Below are 15196 nucleotides of genomic sequence, written 5' to 3' on the forward strand. Positions count from 1 at the left end.
TAACACTATGTCTAATACCATATAACTTGAGACTTAGTGAGCATTCTTTTCTCTGTGGATGTAAAGAAAAATGTACTTTCATCCCATGGCTGACTGAGAAAGGTAAGCTGAAATGTCTATAGGTAGTAGAAATAATGTTCTTCCAATTGCATTTTGTAAATCATAGGTGCAATATTAAGAGCAGATAACTGAATTCTATGAAATGTTTCTGCAAGATCACTGAAGGTGGGAGACGTAGGCAAAATGTGACAATAAAGAGAAAAATCACTGTGAAGGAGTACTGTTCACAGAAGTTAGACTTCCTGAAATGCTGCTGGCAAAACGCACATGAAATGGCCATGTGGATGATAACAGGAATAGTATAGTTGGCAATAACTGGAGGTGGAGAGGAACTGGAAAGGGCTGATCCATGGGAATGAAGTTACAGTGAATGAAGAAAGAGAAGCCCTAGTGTGTGACCACATGGTCGAGCGCCACACTTAATAACAAAGCACTCTGGGCTTCCAAAGACTAGCAGAAAGGATTTTAAACATTTTGCTATAAAAATGATAAATAGTGCCGGGCGGTGGTGGCGCACGCCTTTAATCCCAGCACTCGGGAGGCAGAGGCAGGTGGATCTCTGTGAGTTCGAGGCCAGCCTGGGCTACCAAGTGAGTTCCAGGAAAGGCGCAAAGCTACATAGAGAAACCCTGTCTCGAAAAAACCAAAAAAAAAAAAAAAAAAAAAAAAAAAGCTAAATAGTGGGCTGGAGAGATGGCTCAGAGGTTAAGAGCACTAGCTGCTCTTCCAGAGGTCCTGAGTTCAATTCCCAGCAACCACATGGTGGCTCACAACCATCCGTAATGAGATCTGGTGCCCTCTTCTGGCCTACAGGCATAGATGCCGACAGAACACTGTACACATAAAAAATAAAATAAAGAAAGAAATCTTTAAAAAAAAGAAAAGAAAAATGTTTTTTAAAAAAAATAAAAAAATAAAAATGATAAATGGTTGAGGAGATGTGTTTAATGTAGTTTAAGCATTATATAATATATATGTATTGAAGCATTGCCTATTAGTTACCTCATGAATGCATAAAAGTACTACGTTTTGTGAATCTGTTGAAATTTCATTTAAATCATAAAAATTAAATCCTTAACTTCATGGGACTTAATATACCTCACTGGAAGAAACAATGGAACAGTCAGTCTTTGAAGAGGGAAGGTCTGTGTTGGCTCCAGCTTGAGAAAGTTTCAATGAACACTTTGCCTGGATTCTCTGGTCCTGAGGCAGGCAGGACAGCACAGATGGTGAGCGTGCATGTCGGTGCCTGTTCACAGCAGCCAGGATTTTACAAAGACGAGGAGAAAGAAGAAATCAACCAGCACCTGCTTCCGTGGAGACCTCCAATGGTCCAACTCCCTTCTGCTTGTTCACACCGTCTAAAGATGCCTCCACCAACTGGTTAGGCTGGAACTCGATCCTTCAGCACGTGGAACTTTAGAAAATGCCCCAGATCTGTACTACAACCTCATACAATTGGCCGTGCTGAACAGACCGCAGGTGAGGTGTGCAGAGATTGAACCATGCGGCCGGCGCTCTTTCCCTGTGACTTTAATCTTATGATGAAGGGGTGATTAGTGCTCCTAATGATTCCTCAAGTCGTGTTTACCTGCAGAAGCACAAAAGAGGCTGTATTTTATAGATTCCTATTAAAACCTAACACAAATAGCAAAACTGTCCTCCAGGGGTGCAAAGACAGTCACTAATTCAGGGAAGATTATCTTGACTCCTCAGCCCATCCCCTTCCTTCTTCCCTAGCCTTGATTCCACAGTTGTAGGCTCGGATTGGCAAGAAGTTTTTCACCAGCTTTAAAGCCTGCCTCCTGCTTTTAATGGTCTTGCACTGCTTCTGGTAACCTAAAAAATAATAATAACAATTAATTAATTAAATAAAAAAGGGAAGAAAATTAGCAGAACGTTTCTCTGGAATCCACTCCAGCCCTCTCTCCCAAGCTGCCCCGCATCCCCATATTCCCCATGGGAGACCTTGATTTGGCCAACAGTTTCTTGAGCATGGACCTTCTCAGAGCACCTGCCCCATCATGGCCACAACCTCCCTAATGGACCACAGCAAATCCTTCTAGGCTGAAGATCTTCTCCTTCAAACAGAGCCTAGCTGCCTCACGGTTTGAAGCCTTTTGCCAGGGTGCGTTGGGAATCCTCTCCTGGGGGGATGCTGTGGCCAGGCAGAGACATCCTGTGAGAGATCCAGGTTGTAATGGGGCTTGACTCACAACGTAGCAACTGCCTCCCACCACTGCCTCTGAGGCCTGCACTCTGGGCATTCCTCTGGCCCCATGCTGTCTAGATGTTTCCTGCCCTTCAGTATCTTGCCCCTGGCAGCCCCGTGTCAGGCGCCAGTAGCCCCAGGCTGAGTGAGAAGCTCTAAATATCACCACCCCACCCCACCCCAGCCCCGCACCCCCCCACCCCCCGCCGCCGCCGCCGCCCATGTTTTACCTTAATCTGAGGTAGACTAATCAGCAAGACTCTGACTGATTTCTCCTAGATTGTATGACTCTAGATGGCAGGGCTGGCTCATCTCTGCCCTGGTCAACCACAGCCTGCTCTCCACTGGTGCTCAGCTCATTACATTGGTCTTTAAAGAAAAAGAAAAAAAAAAGATTGTTTTCAAGCTTAATAATTGAAAATTACTCTGATGCAGCATAAACAAGAAAACAAACTACTTCTGAGTCTAGGTGGAAATATGCATTGCCTTGTCAATGGCATTTTTCTTCAATAAAAGCAAATGTATGTCTTTTAGGAGCACTTAATTGTTCATGACAAATATGGCTTGAAAATAATAGGAGGGGAGGGGATTGGCCCTGCCTCAACTGAATGTACCATGCTCTGCTGACTCCCCAGGGAAGACCTTGCCTTAGAGGAGGTGGGAATGGGGGTGGGTTGGGGAGGGGGGGAAGCTGGGAGGTGGGAGGAGGGAGGACAGGGGAATCCGTGGTTGATATGTAAAATGAATAGAAAATCTCTTAATAAAAAGAAAAGAAAAAAAAAGAATATCTGTCAAATTTTGGTGAGAATTATATTGAATCTCAGAATTGCTTTTGGCAACATGCTCATTTGTAAAGTGTTAATCTATTGATCAAGCAACATGGGATTCTTACCTATACTTCTTCAAATTTAACTATATTGAATTAAGGTAATCTTTGTAGAGGTTATGAACCAAATGAATAAAGTATTTATATTTACTATATATTTATAAAGGCATTTGAAATGGGATGTTTTGCTGGATTCTTTTCACATTAAAGTTTTATCTGGATGGAGAAAATATAATGATTTTTTTAATGTTTCTTTTGTGCCCTTTTAATCTGTTGAAACTATCATAACAATGTATTTTCTTATCATGCTCATTGTTTTTATAAGTAGGTAGGTTATTATTGAAAAAAAAATAATAACGAGGATCTATGGTCTTTAAGGTAACATATATATCGTGTTGCAGTGGACATAGAGGGGGAAATGTTGAAAGTATCCTAACTAATACCTACATAGCTCTGCGTATTCTCCTTTACTCAAACACTGTCTATGCCATTCAGTTTTCTAAGAAGGCAACAGGATGTGCTATGTCACAGAAGTCAATAGTTAACGATTTACAATTAGGCCATGATAGTCATGTCCACTTTAATCATGATCTTGCTACCTGACAACAGAAGACTCCTGTGTGTGTGTGTGTGTGTGTGTGTGTGTGTGTGTGTGTGTGTGTTTTAAGCAGTGTGTGTGTGTGTGTGTGTGTGTGTGTGTGTGTGTGTGTTTTAAGCAGTGGGAGAATTATGGTGCAGCGCAGAGCCTAGCACTGAGGGTGAGTTGGCAACCTTTGAAAGTTGGTCATCTCTGTGATGCGAAATTTGTCACAGTCACAGCATACTCGCTCCTTAGATAATTCCCCATGGTCACAGAGGTCATGGTAATGGTCCTATAAACTCGATGGCTGTTGCCAAGCAGGTAGGGTTAGTGAGGGCAGATTTGCTGACAAAAGTGGACAAAGTAATGTTTTCTTGAAGCAAGGATCATTTGCCCAGAAAGTTGACCATTTCTACTGGAAAGGTGTCTAACTTTTCACCCCCTCTTGAAGAGGACTATGAAACCAGTAATACCAGAAGTCATCTTTTCAAAAGCTGCATAGACTGACAACCACATTCAGGAATACTTTTAGCACATGCTTTTACTTAGACTAAGGCAACAGAATTGAACACATTATACTGATGACTTGTGTTTTTATACTCCAGTGATATTTTGATATGGTTAAATATATCTTGGCCTAAATTAATTCATGACAAGTAGTATATGAAACATAGTTTATGGTTATGGGGATGTAGTTCACTTGAAACACCCAGAAACACCACAAAAATGCTTATGTTCCATATTAATCATGAAAGTACAAAATAAGAGAAAATATTTTTTTACCCAAATGACTAAGGAACAATAATATAATTTGGTAATGAAAATATTTGTGCAAGAATCTTAGTACCACATGAGTCTGTCAGTAGGAGAAACTAAAGAATTTTTCTACTACTGTTTTGTGGAGTCCTCTGTGGCTACTGGAAAATCTCTGTCCAATCTGTGTCCTGGACCCAGAATTCCCTAAAGACAATGGTTTGGTGTGCCAAACTTGGTAATCTATGTATGAGTATTTTATATATGATGAAATTAAGACTACATATAACTTTAATAAACAGAGAAGATATTAGGGAAAGGCTGGACAGTACTATACATGTACTTTTTTGTCTAATCATAGTACAGGAAGTTATCGAAGGCTTGTTTTACTTAATACCTGCACTTGGGAAGAATGTTGACTTCATCTGCTCCAACGCTCTTGTAAAATACAAGAGCATTAATTCACTCAGCCATTCAGCAATTCTATCACTAATGTGCTTTCATCTATCCAACACCAAATCTGTTCCAGCCATTGCAGACACAAAGATGACCACCATGACCTGAGTCAGTGATTCTCAACTTGTGGGTCTCAACCCCTTTGAGGGTCAAATGATCCTTTCACAGGGGCTGCCTAAGACCATCAGAAAACACAGCTATCCACATTATGATTTGTAACAGTAGCAAATTACAGTTATGAAGTAGCAACAAAAATAATTTTATGGTAGAGGATCACTACAACATAAGGAACTGTATTAACGGGTCACAGCATTAGGAAGGTTGAGAACCACTGATCTAACTCAAGAAGTTTATAGGCTAAGAGGATAGACCCAGGAGCTCACACTTTACTGAGAATCATCACTAAGAAAGTAATTCCCTAATAGTGAGCAGTGCAGGGTATCATAGGAACACAGGGGTTTGAAATTCTTCTTGTTACTTCTAGCTCCATTCTCCTAAGTCCTAAGACTCTCATTTCTAAGTGGCTTATTTCCAGGCAGAATGACATACATGTACCTGCTTCTATATGTGACTCAGCCCAACTACGGAAGGTCTCTATGAATGGTCCCTACTTAATGCCTCTCTTTTCACACTTTACAGACTGACTCAACACTTTATTTAAGGTCAGTCTGCCTTGACTGCCTTCAAACACAAAGTGTTGTGTGATTCACATCACTCAATGTCTTCCTTTCTTTTGTTCAACAGCTCATAGGAGTACTGTGCTTGCTGCCCATGTGGGCTTGCTGCCCTGTTCTCCACAGTTTGCAGTGAGCTCCTCGGGAGATCAGTGGTCAGACTAGGAAAAATAAAATGGCAGATGGCAGAATAATACTAGGGAAAATTCAACCAAGCCTCATTGAATCATTTGTTTCTCTCCATAACATTTCAGAGCTTTTTAATTAAGTGATATATCTTGAATCCTCAACAGGGCTCAAATGTTATGTGATTGAATGTCCCTTTGTTTGAGAATGACACAGCTTCTCCCCTGAAGATCTGGAGAGAAAAATCTTCTTCCAATGACCATCTGAAGCTGTCAGTAATTATCTTCCATCTGAAGCAGACTACCTTGAGGTATCTTTGGTAAACTATCACTTATGCACCATGATCAATGTTTTGTTCTAGTACTTTATCCCTTACAATATTTCATTTCAAAACTGTAAAAATACAGAAAATGAATCCTTTTCTCACTACTCATAATAGTCTTTAGACAGCATCGCATATTTTGCATGGCCACAGCTACCACATGTGGTTTTGTATATGTGAATAATTTAATGTTATTTCATACAACTTTTCTCACTTGCTCTGCAGTCTTCATGGTGATCATTTTAAATGAAGCAGTGCTTTCTAGGCAGCAAATTACTTCACAATTTCCTTAATGAGTCAGGATGCTTCCAGTTACCACCCACTATAAAAACTCTAAGGAGTATCTACAGTCCATTAAATTATCACTGCTTTCAAATCAATTCCTCACAGACTCATCCTCCTCTGAAACTCACTGTTGTAAAGTTCTTTTATATTCCTTGCTGAAAATTGCTCTTCAAAAGACCCCAAAACCTTTGAGATTTCTACAAGTGGTTCTTTGACAAACAATGTTTTGGGTTTCCCACCAGTAGGCTTTGAAAGGACTTCTTCGGTTCCCTACTGATCAAGAAAGAACCTGGGTGGGGCAGACTGTGTGCTCCATGGGTGCACACATAAATGGGTTTTCATAAGTAGGTCACCATTGTAAGTAAAAATGTGGTTTCATTGATGGTATGGCCACCAATGCTGTCAGTGGTTTGAGAGCAATGTATCTGTCTGCAACATGTATGATATTTGGTACCTGATCTTTTGCTAAAGATCAACCAGCTAAAACTTTGCTTTGTTTTGTGTTTAACCAGAAGATTTTGTTCAGCAATTACAACAGGAAATAAATTAGCTGATGAATCAATTTATTGCTGAATGTTACACAGTGGTCCCTCCCAGCTTCCTTGGGGACACATTCCAAAGTGTCAAACAGATACCTGAAGCCAGAGAATCTGCCGCCATGCATATGCTTTTCTCCTATGCACACATGGCTAAGATAAAGCTTAATTTGTTAATTAGGCACAAAGTAGATGTACAACAATAATAACCAAGTATTTGCAACAGCATACAGTACTCAAATTGATTTAAAGCTTGTGAGCTTTCAAGATGTGTGTGTGTGTGTGTGTGTGTGCGTGTGTGTGTGTGTGTGTGTGTGTGTGTGTGTGTGCCCATAGAGATCAAAAGAGGGTATCAGATCCCCTGGAGCTCAAGTTACAGGCAGTTGTGAACAGCTCAACATGGGCATTATGAACCCAACTTAAGTTCTCTGGGGAAACAGCCAGTGCTTTTCATCACTGAGCCTTCTTGCCAGCACCAATTAGGACTTTCTCCCTAGAATGTTCTATTCTGTATATCTGGGCTACAGTTGCCTGCAGATGACTGAGAACAAGAAAACTAAATCTGGATGAGAAGGACACTGTTGTGATACCTCCCTCATACAGAGATCAAATGTTTGTCCAGTGTTAGTCACAGAGTGATGCATTACACAAATACTCATTGAAAGCCTATAATTTGCCCTGATTCTGCCACTAGTGACACAGATTTTTTTTTTTATTTCAGACTTAAAAAACACAAGACAGGAACTAAAGTCTTTTTTTTTTCATAGAGTTTACATTCCAGTATGAGGGGCAAAAGAAGAAATAGTGTACAATTAGTTTTAAGTGGAGAGTGTTGGAGGGTGGTGAGCGCTACAGAGAAGAGACTGAATCAGAGCAAAGGAAACCAGAGTGAGGAGGTGTGGAGGGGGGTCATCAGATTTAAACAGGACCTCCTGGGAGCATCTTGTCAAGAAGATGACAAATGAGGGAAATTCTTCCGTCAGGCAGAGCAGGACACACTTAGATCAAAGGTGGGATCAATGACAAGTACCAAGCACTCAGCATTAGTGGCACGCCTCACCTATTAGAAAGAACATTGAAATCTGTTCAGAGATAATGGAGTCACTAAACATGGGTTAGATGCCTCTAGAGGACAGAGCCCCCGTACACATATACTAGCAATATAAATTACTGTTACCATTATCAAAAACAGTATGGAAGTTCCCCACAGATCAAACATAGAACTTCTATAATCTCCAACAATCTCCACCCGACAAGTAACAAAAATAAATAAATAAATAAATAATGCCACTATTTCCAAGAATTATCTTCACTCTCATGTTCATTGTAACACAATAACCAAGGCATGGAGTCAGACTAAGTGCCAATTAATAAATGGAATGAATAAATAAAATGTGATTGCATTCACACGGGGTGGGGGAGGGAGATTGTTCAGAGTTTGAAAAGAAAAAAAATACTTATCTGTGACATTGAAAAACCTAGAATTGTGCTGTATGGAAGAAGCCGGGCACTTTAGAAAGGCAAATCCCATTGCTATTACTTGCAGGTGGAATCTACAGAAACAAAGGGTGGAATGATAAATACCAGGGTTTGGGGGTGGAATATGGGGAATCTTGGAGATATTAGTCAAAGGATACAAAGCATAAACAGAAGGGATAAGTTTAAGAAATTTGTTTTGTAACACAGCGATCTAAAAATTATTAAGAAAGAGAGAATGAGACAGTGAGAGAAGAGAGATTCAATAGTACTTAACACATTGGATTGGCAAAGCAGGGGAATACTAGCTACACTAAAGAGAAGTTTCAAATACACATGCTTACAAAGAAGGATTCATTCCCTAAATGTTATATTTCTGTAATCTGAAAAATCTAATCTCGCCAACACCTCATCCTCAGAAACTAATCAGTAGTGTGAAGCAGAGTGACATATGTGACAAGGATGCACACTACAGGTGACACTCTTCACGGTAGAGTAAAACTATTGATCACATGCAACACTGTGTTTGTCCACTATTGATCACATGCGACATTGTTTGTCTGGTATGCTCCATCATTTCAACACTTGCTCCACTTGCTTTTGTATTTCCTCATAACGGTTTTGCACAGTGATACAACATATAGTTGCAGATATCTGGGGCTGGGGAGATGAGTCAATCAGTCAGTAAAGCACATGCTGCACAAGAGATGAGGACCAGATTTAAGATCTCCAGAGCCCATGCTAAAAGCTAGGCTCAGAGACTCAAGGCAGTAACCCCAGCACTCTGGGGCATGGGGCCAAGATAGGAAGATCTCTGGAGCTGCTGACGAGGCTTTCTGCCAATCAGTGAGCTCCTGTTTCAGAGAGAGACCCTGTCTCAAAACATAAAGGTGGAAGTGCAATTGAAGAAGATACCTCATCAACATGTGCACTCTTACAACATGAGTATATCTATGAACCACTGCATAAATTCTTGAAAAATATTTTAAGTTATATACAGATATATATATATATATATATATATATATATATATATATATATAGAGAGAGAGAGAGAGAGAGAGAGAGAGAGAGAGACATATACTGTCTCCTTTGCTTCAATATATACAGACAGGCAGGCAGACAGACAGACAGACAGGGAGAGAGAGGGAGGGAGGGAGAAAGGGAGAGAGAGAGAGAGAGAGAGAGAGAGAGAGACAGACAGACAGACAGACAGACAGACAGACAGACAGATAGATAGATAGATAGATAGATAGATAGTTCACTATGTATTTACATGTTAGGGTGGTTTAAAATTTATATAGACACAATCTTAGATTAACAGTGCTTCATTGGTAAAACGAAGAAGAATTGAGGTTTTAGATTCTTCATAGTAATTTGGAGTTTATTTCTAGAATTTTCTATGTTACCGCTTCACAGCTTTCTAGCAAAAAAAAAAAAAATCCCTATTATTCTTCTGAAGTGTTTTCCCCCTTTATGTTTTCACTGAGGTAGATAGAATGTGGTGATTGGCTGACAGAGGACCATCTGGGGAAGATGCTGCCATCTCATACTACTTAAGTTCCAAAAGAGGGAAATCAAATTCAAGGTCGTTTATTACTCGAGGTCTCCTGAGCTTGAAAGCAAACCACCTGAGTCTGCATCGCCTTGGGGTCTGCTGTCTTAGATTTTACTATCTCCAGGTTTTGCATCCATGAATTCTAAGCTGAGCTCATGTGAGTTACATTTTTATGCATCAAGTGCACCTTATTATCCTAACTTTGTGGAATTTACTTTCTCCTCAAAGAAGAGACAATGAGGGAACTTAGTACTTTGTGTGGTCCACACTCTGGCTAGCTGAGGAAGTACTTTATTTAATCTTACTACCGTATATTCTAATTCCTGTTTTTAAATGGGGATCTGAAACACTGTATAATTCATCATATATATGCTGGTCCATGATGAAGACCTCCGAAAGGACTTTTCCAAGGAAGAATGCTGACTCCCATTGCCCAGATGCAGATAATTTTCTTTAAAAAAATACAATAATTTTATCAGTTCTTTGAGAATTTCATACAATGCATTTTGATTGTATCCACTGCCCACTCCTCACAGATCCCCGTTCCTTTCCCTACCCCTTCCCAGCTTCGTGTCCTCCTGGTTTTTAATAACCTACTGAGCCTGTTTCGTGCTACCCACACACTAGTGGTTTTGTGACTATCCACTAGAGCATAGTCAACCTACCAAGGACCACCTCCTTCGAGAAAACTGACACCTTCTCCCCCAGAAACCAGCAACTGCCAATAACTCCTCGATTATAGTTGGGAGCTCATGAGCCCCTCTACCTCCATGCTAGAACATTGACTGGCTTGATTTTGTTACAGGGAACCACCATGGTTGTGAGTTCATAAGAATAGTGGTCCTGTCATGTCTAGAGGACACTGTTTAGGTCCAGTCCTTCTTGACTTCTGGCTCTAATGATCTTTCTACTCCCTCTTCCAGGATGGTCCCATAGCCTTGGGGTAAGATACGATACAGATGTCCCATTTGTGGATGACCATTCCACTGACATTTATTCTTGTACTTGGGCCGGCGGTTGATTTGTACATTAACCACTACCTACTGCAAATGAGTATTCTCAATAAGGTCTGAGAGCTGCATTAATGTATGGGTCGAGAGATAGGAATTTAGAGGGCAGTTTAATACTATGTCCATTTTTAGCTACAGATTTTCCTACTTTAGTTAATGTAGTCAAACCTCATCTCCATAGCAGATTGGTTCTAGGACCCACAAAGGTACCTAAATCTGCTGATTCTCAGTTCTTTTCTGGGAAGTGGCATAGCATTTGTACACAGGCTATGCAAGTGCTCCTGATAGTCCAAAATCACCTTTAGATTATTAATACCTAATGCAGTTGAAATACTGTGCAAATCGTACTGTATTGTATAGTACAAGGAATGGCAACAAGAAAATGAATTCATTTGGTGCAGATGCAGGTTTTTTTTTTTAAACATTTCCATTCTGTGAATGGTTAGTTCAAACTGCAAAACTGCATATATGATGGACTAAGACCGAATCCATGAAGAGTGCAGTGGCCGGAGCGGAACTGGGACACACGGGACCCAGGAAGCTCTCTTTTCTGTGCTTGCAGTGATAGATGGATTATTCAGGATAAGGCTCACTGTGGGGCTAAGAGAACTCATCCATATAATTCATGTGTTCATGGCAGTTGGTGCCCAGACCTTGGAAAGTAACAAAACTCACGGGCTGACTCAAGAACCAAACACCAACTTTCAGTACTTCGTGTTTGTTTATTTGTTCGTTCGTTGGTTTGCTGTCTACCAAGACTACGACTAAGAAAATGGCTTTTGCTGTCTTCCTTCTGGCAAATAATCTTGTTGTGTGAGTAAAAAAACATGAAGAGGAAACTGAGCACTACTGAAGGGGAGCTGTCTAATGGTGTGACGGCCTCCTGGTGCTCTTCTTCATCTCAAGAACTGGAAATGATTGTTCCACCTCAGAGCTCTGTCTCCTGAAGGACGGTTGACTAGAAAATTCTCATTCTTTTGACTGTTCTCGTCCAGTACATTTCTGACCTTACCCCCAGATATTTCTTAGCAGTGTAATCTGAGACCTAAGTATTCTGCCCTGGATTCTTGTGTAGGATGTGCTGAATATTCACTGATTTTTTTTTTTTTTTTGAGACAGGGTTTCTCTGTGTAGTTTTGGGGCCTGTCCTGGATCTCGCTCTGTAGACCAGGCTAGCCTTGAAGTCACAGAGATCCACCTGGCTCTGCCTCCCCATGCTGGGGTTAAATGTGTGTTCCCAACTTGAATTCCTAAGAAGAAACAGAAGATAGGAACCTCCTCATATTCTTGACATAGCAAAGCACTTCTTAATATCTCTCTCTCTCAATCTCTCTCTTACACACACACACACACACACACACACTTCAGAATGAATGCATAGTTCAAAGAGGGGACGTTTATTGATTTTCTTAGTCCCTTAATTGACCTCTAACATGATTTTCAACAATTTAGAAACCTTTTTCTAATACATCTTGAACTTCATTCAACCTAGTCTGATTAGGGTGTGGTCATGTTACATATGTAAATGGCAGAGGTCAGAGGTCAAGAGCAGTCATCTTGACATCCTTCTTCACAGTGTATGAATGGAGCCACTGCCACAGTCTCAAGAATCCATCATGCTTTGACATCAAGCTATCGCTACCATAAGCCTGGCAAGAGCAAGCAATATTCTGACATTTGGATTCAATCTCCTTAAGTGAAGCCAGGTTATGATCTAATTATCCTATGACTACCTGAGTTTGGCAGTTTTACAGATGAGACAGCCCTTGGTGTAGTGAGAAATTGTTTCAAATCAGAGTTACCATTTTCCAAAAATACTTCCAATGATTTACTTGGCATTTGTAAATGTCAACCTGAAGAATCCCTTCATGGTCATGTAAAATATTCAGAAAATGTCACATACATATATGGCTTGAATTATTTTCAAAATGTTGTAATTATCAGCAGGAAACAGAATTCAGATAGAAAAACATCAACCTTAGAAAGTTGAGATTCAGTCCAACTTGTGGCGCACACCTGTAACCCCAGCACTTGGGAGAGAGAGGTGGGAGACCAAAGGGTCAAGGTCAATTCCAGCTGGAGACTCATTTAGAGAGAGAAAGGCTTGGGGGTGGGGGTGGGGTCACAGGAAACTTCAGCCTGATTTTTTTTTTCTGCTCAAAGTGACAACGCTGTGAACTAAAAATAGACTAAAAACAGTCTTTGTCTTCCGATCACAGAAGTACATCACTCTGTTGTATCACCTCAGCTGGTCACTTTTCTGCACTAAACTACTGTTGCCTGTTAGTGAAATGGTTGTACTGACTGAATCCTTGCATGTATCACATGACACAGGTATGGGAGATCCGAAAAGAGAGGCTCACATGGTTGACCTCTGATGGGGTCTATTTCCTGGTTCGTTCAGTGACACTTTGTGATTGTTACTCTCCTGTCACTGTCTCTTTTATGGCTGACACCCTTGAATATAGATCAGTTCATCACTTAGTACACGAGAATCTCTTATGTGAAGTTAGGAAGACACCAAGTATTTTGCTCAGCCAACCTCAGTGTGTTTTAAGGCATGCACCACCCATATTTGTACTTCATTTCTTCAAAAAAAAAAAAAGAGTTGAAAATAATAAGAAAAAAGTCTTAAATTTGGCACAAGTAAATTCCAGTTTGGGTGGTGCTGTGTCCCCTAGAGAGTTCTGGGTGTCTTCTAATTCTTACTGGGAAGGTATGTGATTTGACCAGATAACATCTACAGCCTTATAGTTCTAAAAACCCTTTGTGATTCTCAGGTGTGTTGAAACATGTTTGGTTCTAGAAAGACCAATTTAAAATAAAAGGGCACATTCTGGGGGAAAATACTCTTATTGATTCATTTGTGCATGACTCCTTCTCAAAACGTCTTTTGAATTAAGTTCTGGCAAGTGGGATATTAAAAATAAGGTCAGTATAAATTTGAAATAAAAAAATTAGTTCCAAAGAGTAGAATACAATATTCTCCCTGAATATCTGGTTCCATGTTGAATAGAGCCATAAGTTTCCTAAACACCAAGGCAGGAAAGAAAGGTTTATGGGCTTCAGGTAATCCTAAGGTTGCCAAGTATGAAAGGCTTTTGACAGTGAAAAGATGTTCCATGTGGCTGGTTTTCTGGAAGAAAATGAAGAAGAAAGGAGAAGGAGCTAGGAAATGTCTCCACCTCTGTGGCTAGGTCTTTCATAGAAGAAAGGCCCAGGTAAAAAGAGCAGATGTGAAAATGTACTCAACCTACTAGAAATCAGGAAAGTATCATCCAGTTCACAAAGCATCAACGAAGTGTCGATATAATCTTCAGGTCGGCAAAGATTAAAGCATTACATGAAAGCAAATGCTGGTGAAGATATCAAGACATTGAGACCCTGGAGGGTGCTTTCACATAGGTAGAAAACATTCTCCCCAGATCTGTGACATTAAATATGTGGACTCAGTCCTCTAGCCTTTCTACTACTGGTGCTATTCTCTATCAAACACTAGGAGCTCGAGGAAAAGACGTGTGCTGCTGTGTGCACCAAGGCTGCCACTGTTAGAAGATTTGCCAGTGTGTGACTAGTAGAGCACACGATGGAGTACATGAAGCAGGAGGTTAGGAGTATGTTAAATGTGTACAGAACTTCAAAACTAGCACTGAACAGAAAAATGTTATAAGCAGAAATATATGCTACGTGGATGTACATTCAACACACTCGGTGACAAATTCTCAAAGCTATGTGTGTTTGTGTGTAGAAGGTAGACATCAGAACATATTGTAAATATAGTATAAAAGCAAATGTATTGGGAAAGAACTGTGGGATGTGGGGCAGAAAATAAAAGGAAAAAAATCCAAGTAACATGAACTAAACAGGAACGTTCCATGCATGGGCAGGATAGAATGCTGTAAACACAAGTCTTTGATCATTTTAAATTTGCTTCTCTGAGGTGCATACTTCATAAATTTTTTCTAAATATTTAACAGTTGAGGCAAAATCAGATTAAGAACAGGTGTGGATAACACAGAAAAAACATCAAGTCTATTTGAAAATTTTCATGGAAGCCGAGCCTGAATGACCGATTTTTTTTTTAGTTTTAAAGGGTAGTTGCTCTCACTTAGACAGAGAAAATAAACTTTAACAAATGTGTTCTGGTCAGCAGCAATTGAAGGGCAGATTGACATAAAGTTCATTCCAGGGCCTCCTGATCCCTAGCATCTAATAAGGATTCAATAAAATCTGTAGAAATATAACACTTAGAAACTGTATTATTACTCAGGGAGATAAGACTTAAGCCCTGAAAACATGCTGATGCTTTCCTACTTGGTAGA

General features: G+C 40.2%; 1 protein-coding gene across 1 annotated transcript in view; it reads left to right on the plus strand.

The window, feature by feature from the left end:
* Dlgap1 (DLG associated protein 1) overlaps positions 1-15196 on the plus strand; it is an 833520-nt gene that overhangs the window by 391124 nt on the left and 427200 nt on the right.

This window comes from Peromyscus leucopus, chromosome 13, assembly GCF_004664715.2.
Source record: "Peromyscus leucopus breed LL Stock chromosome 13, UCI_PerLeu_2.1, whole genome shotgun sequence".
Taxonomy (NCBI): Eukaryota; Metazoa; Chordata; class Mammalia; order Rodentia; family Cricetidae; genus Peromyscus; species Peromyscus leucopus.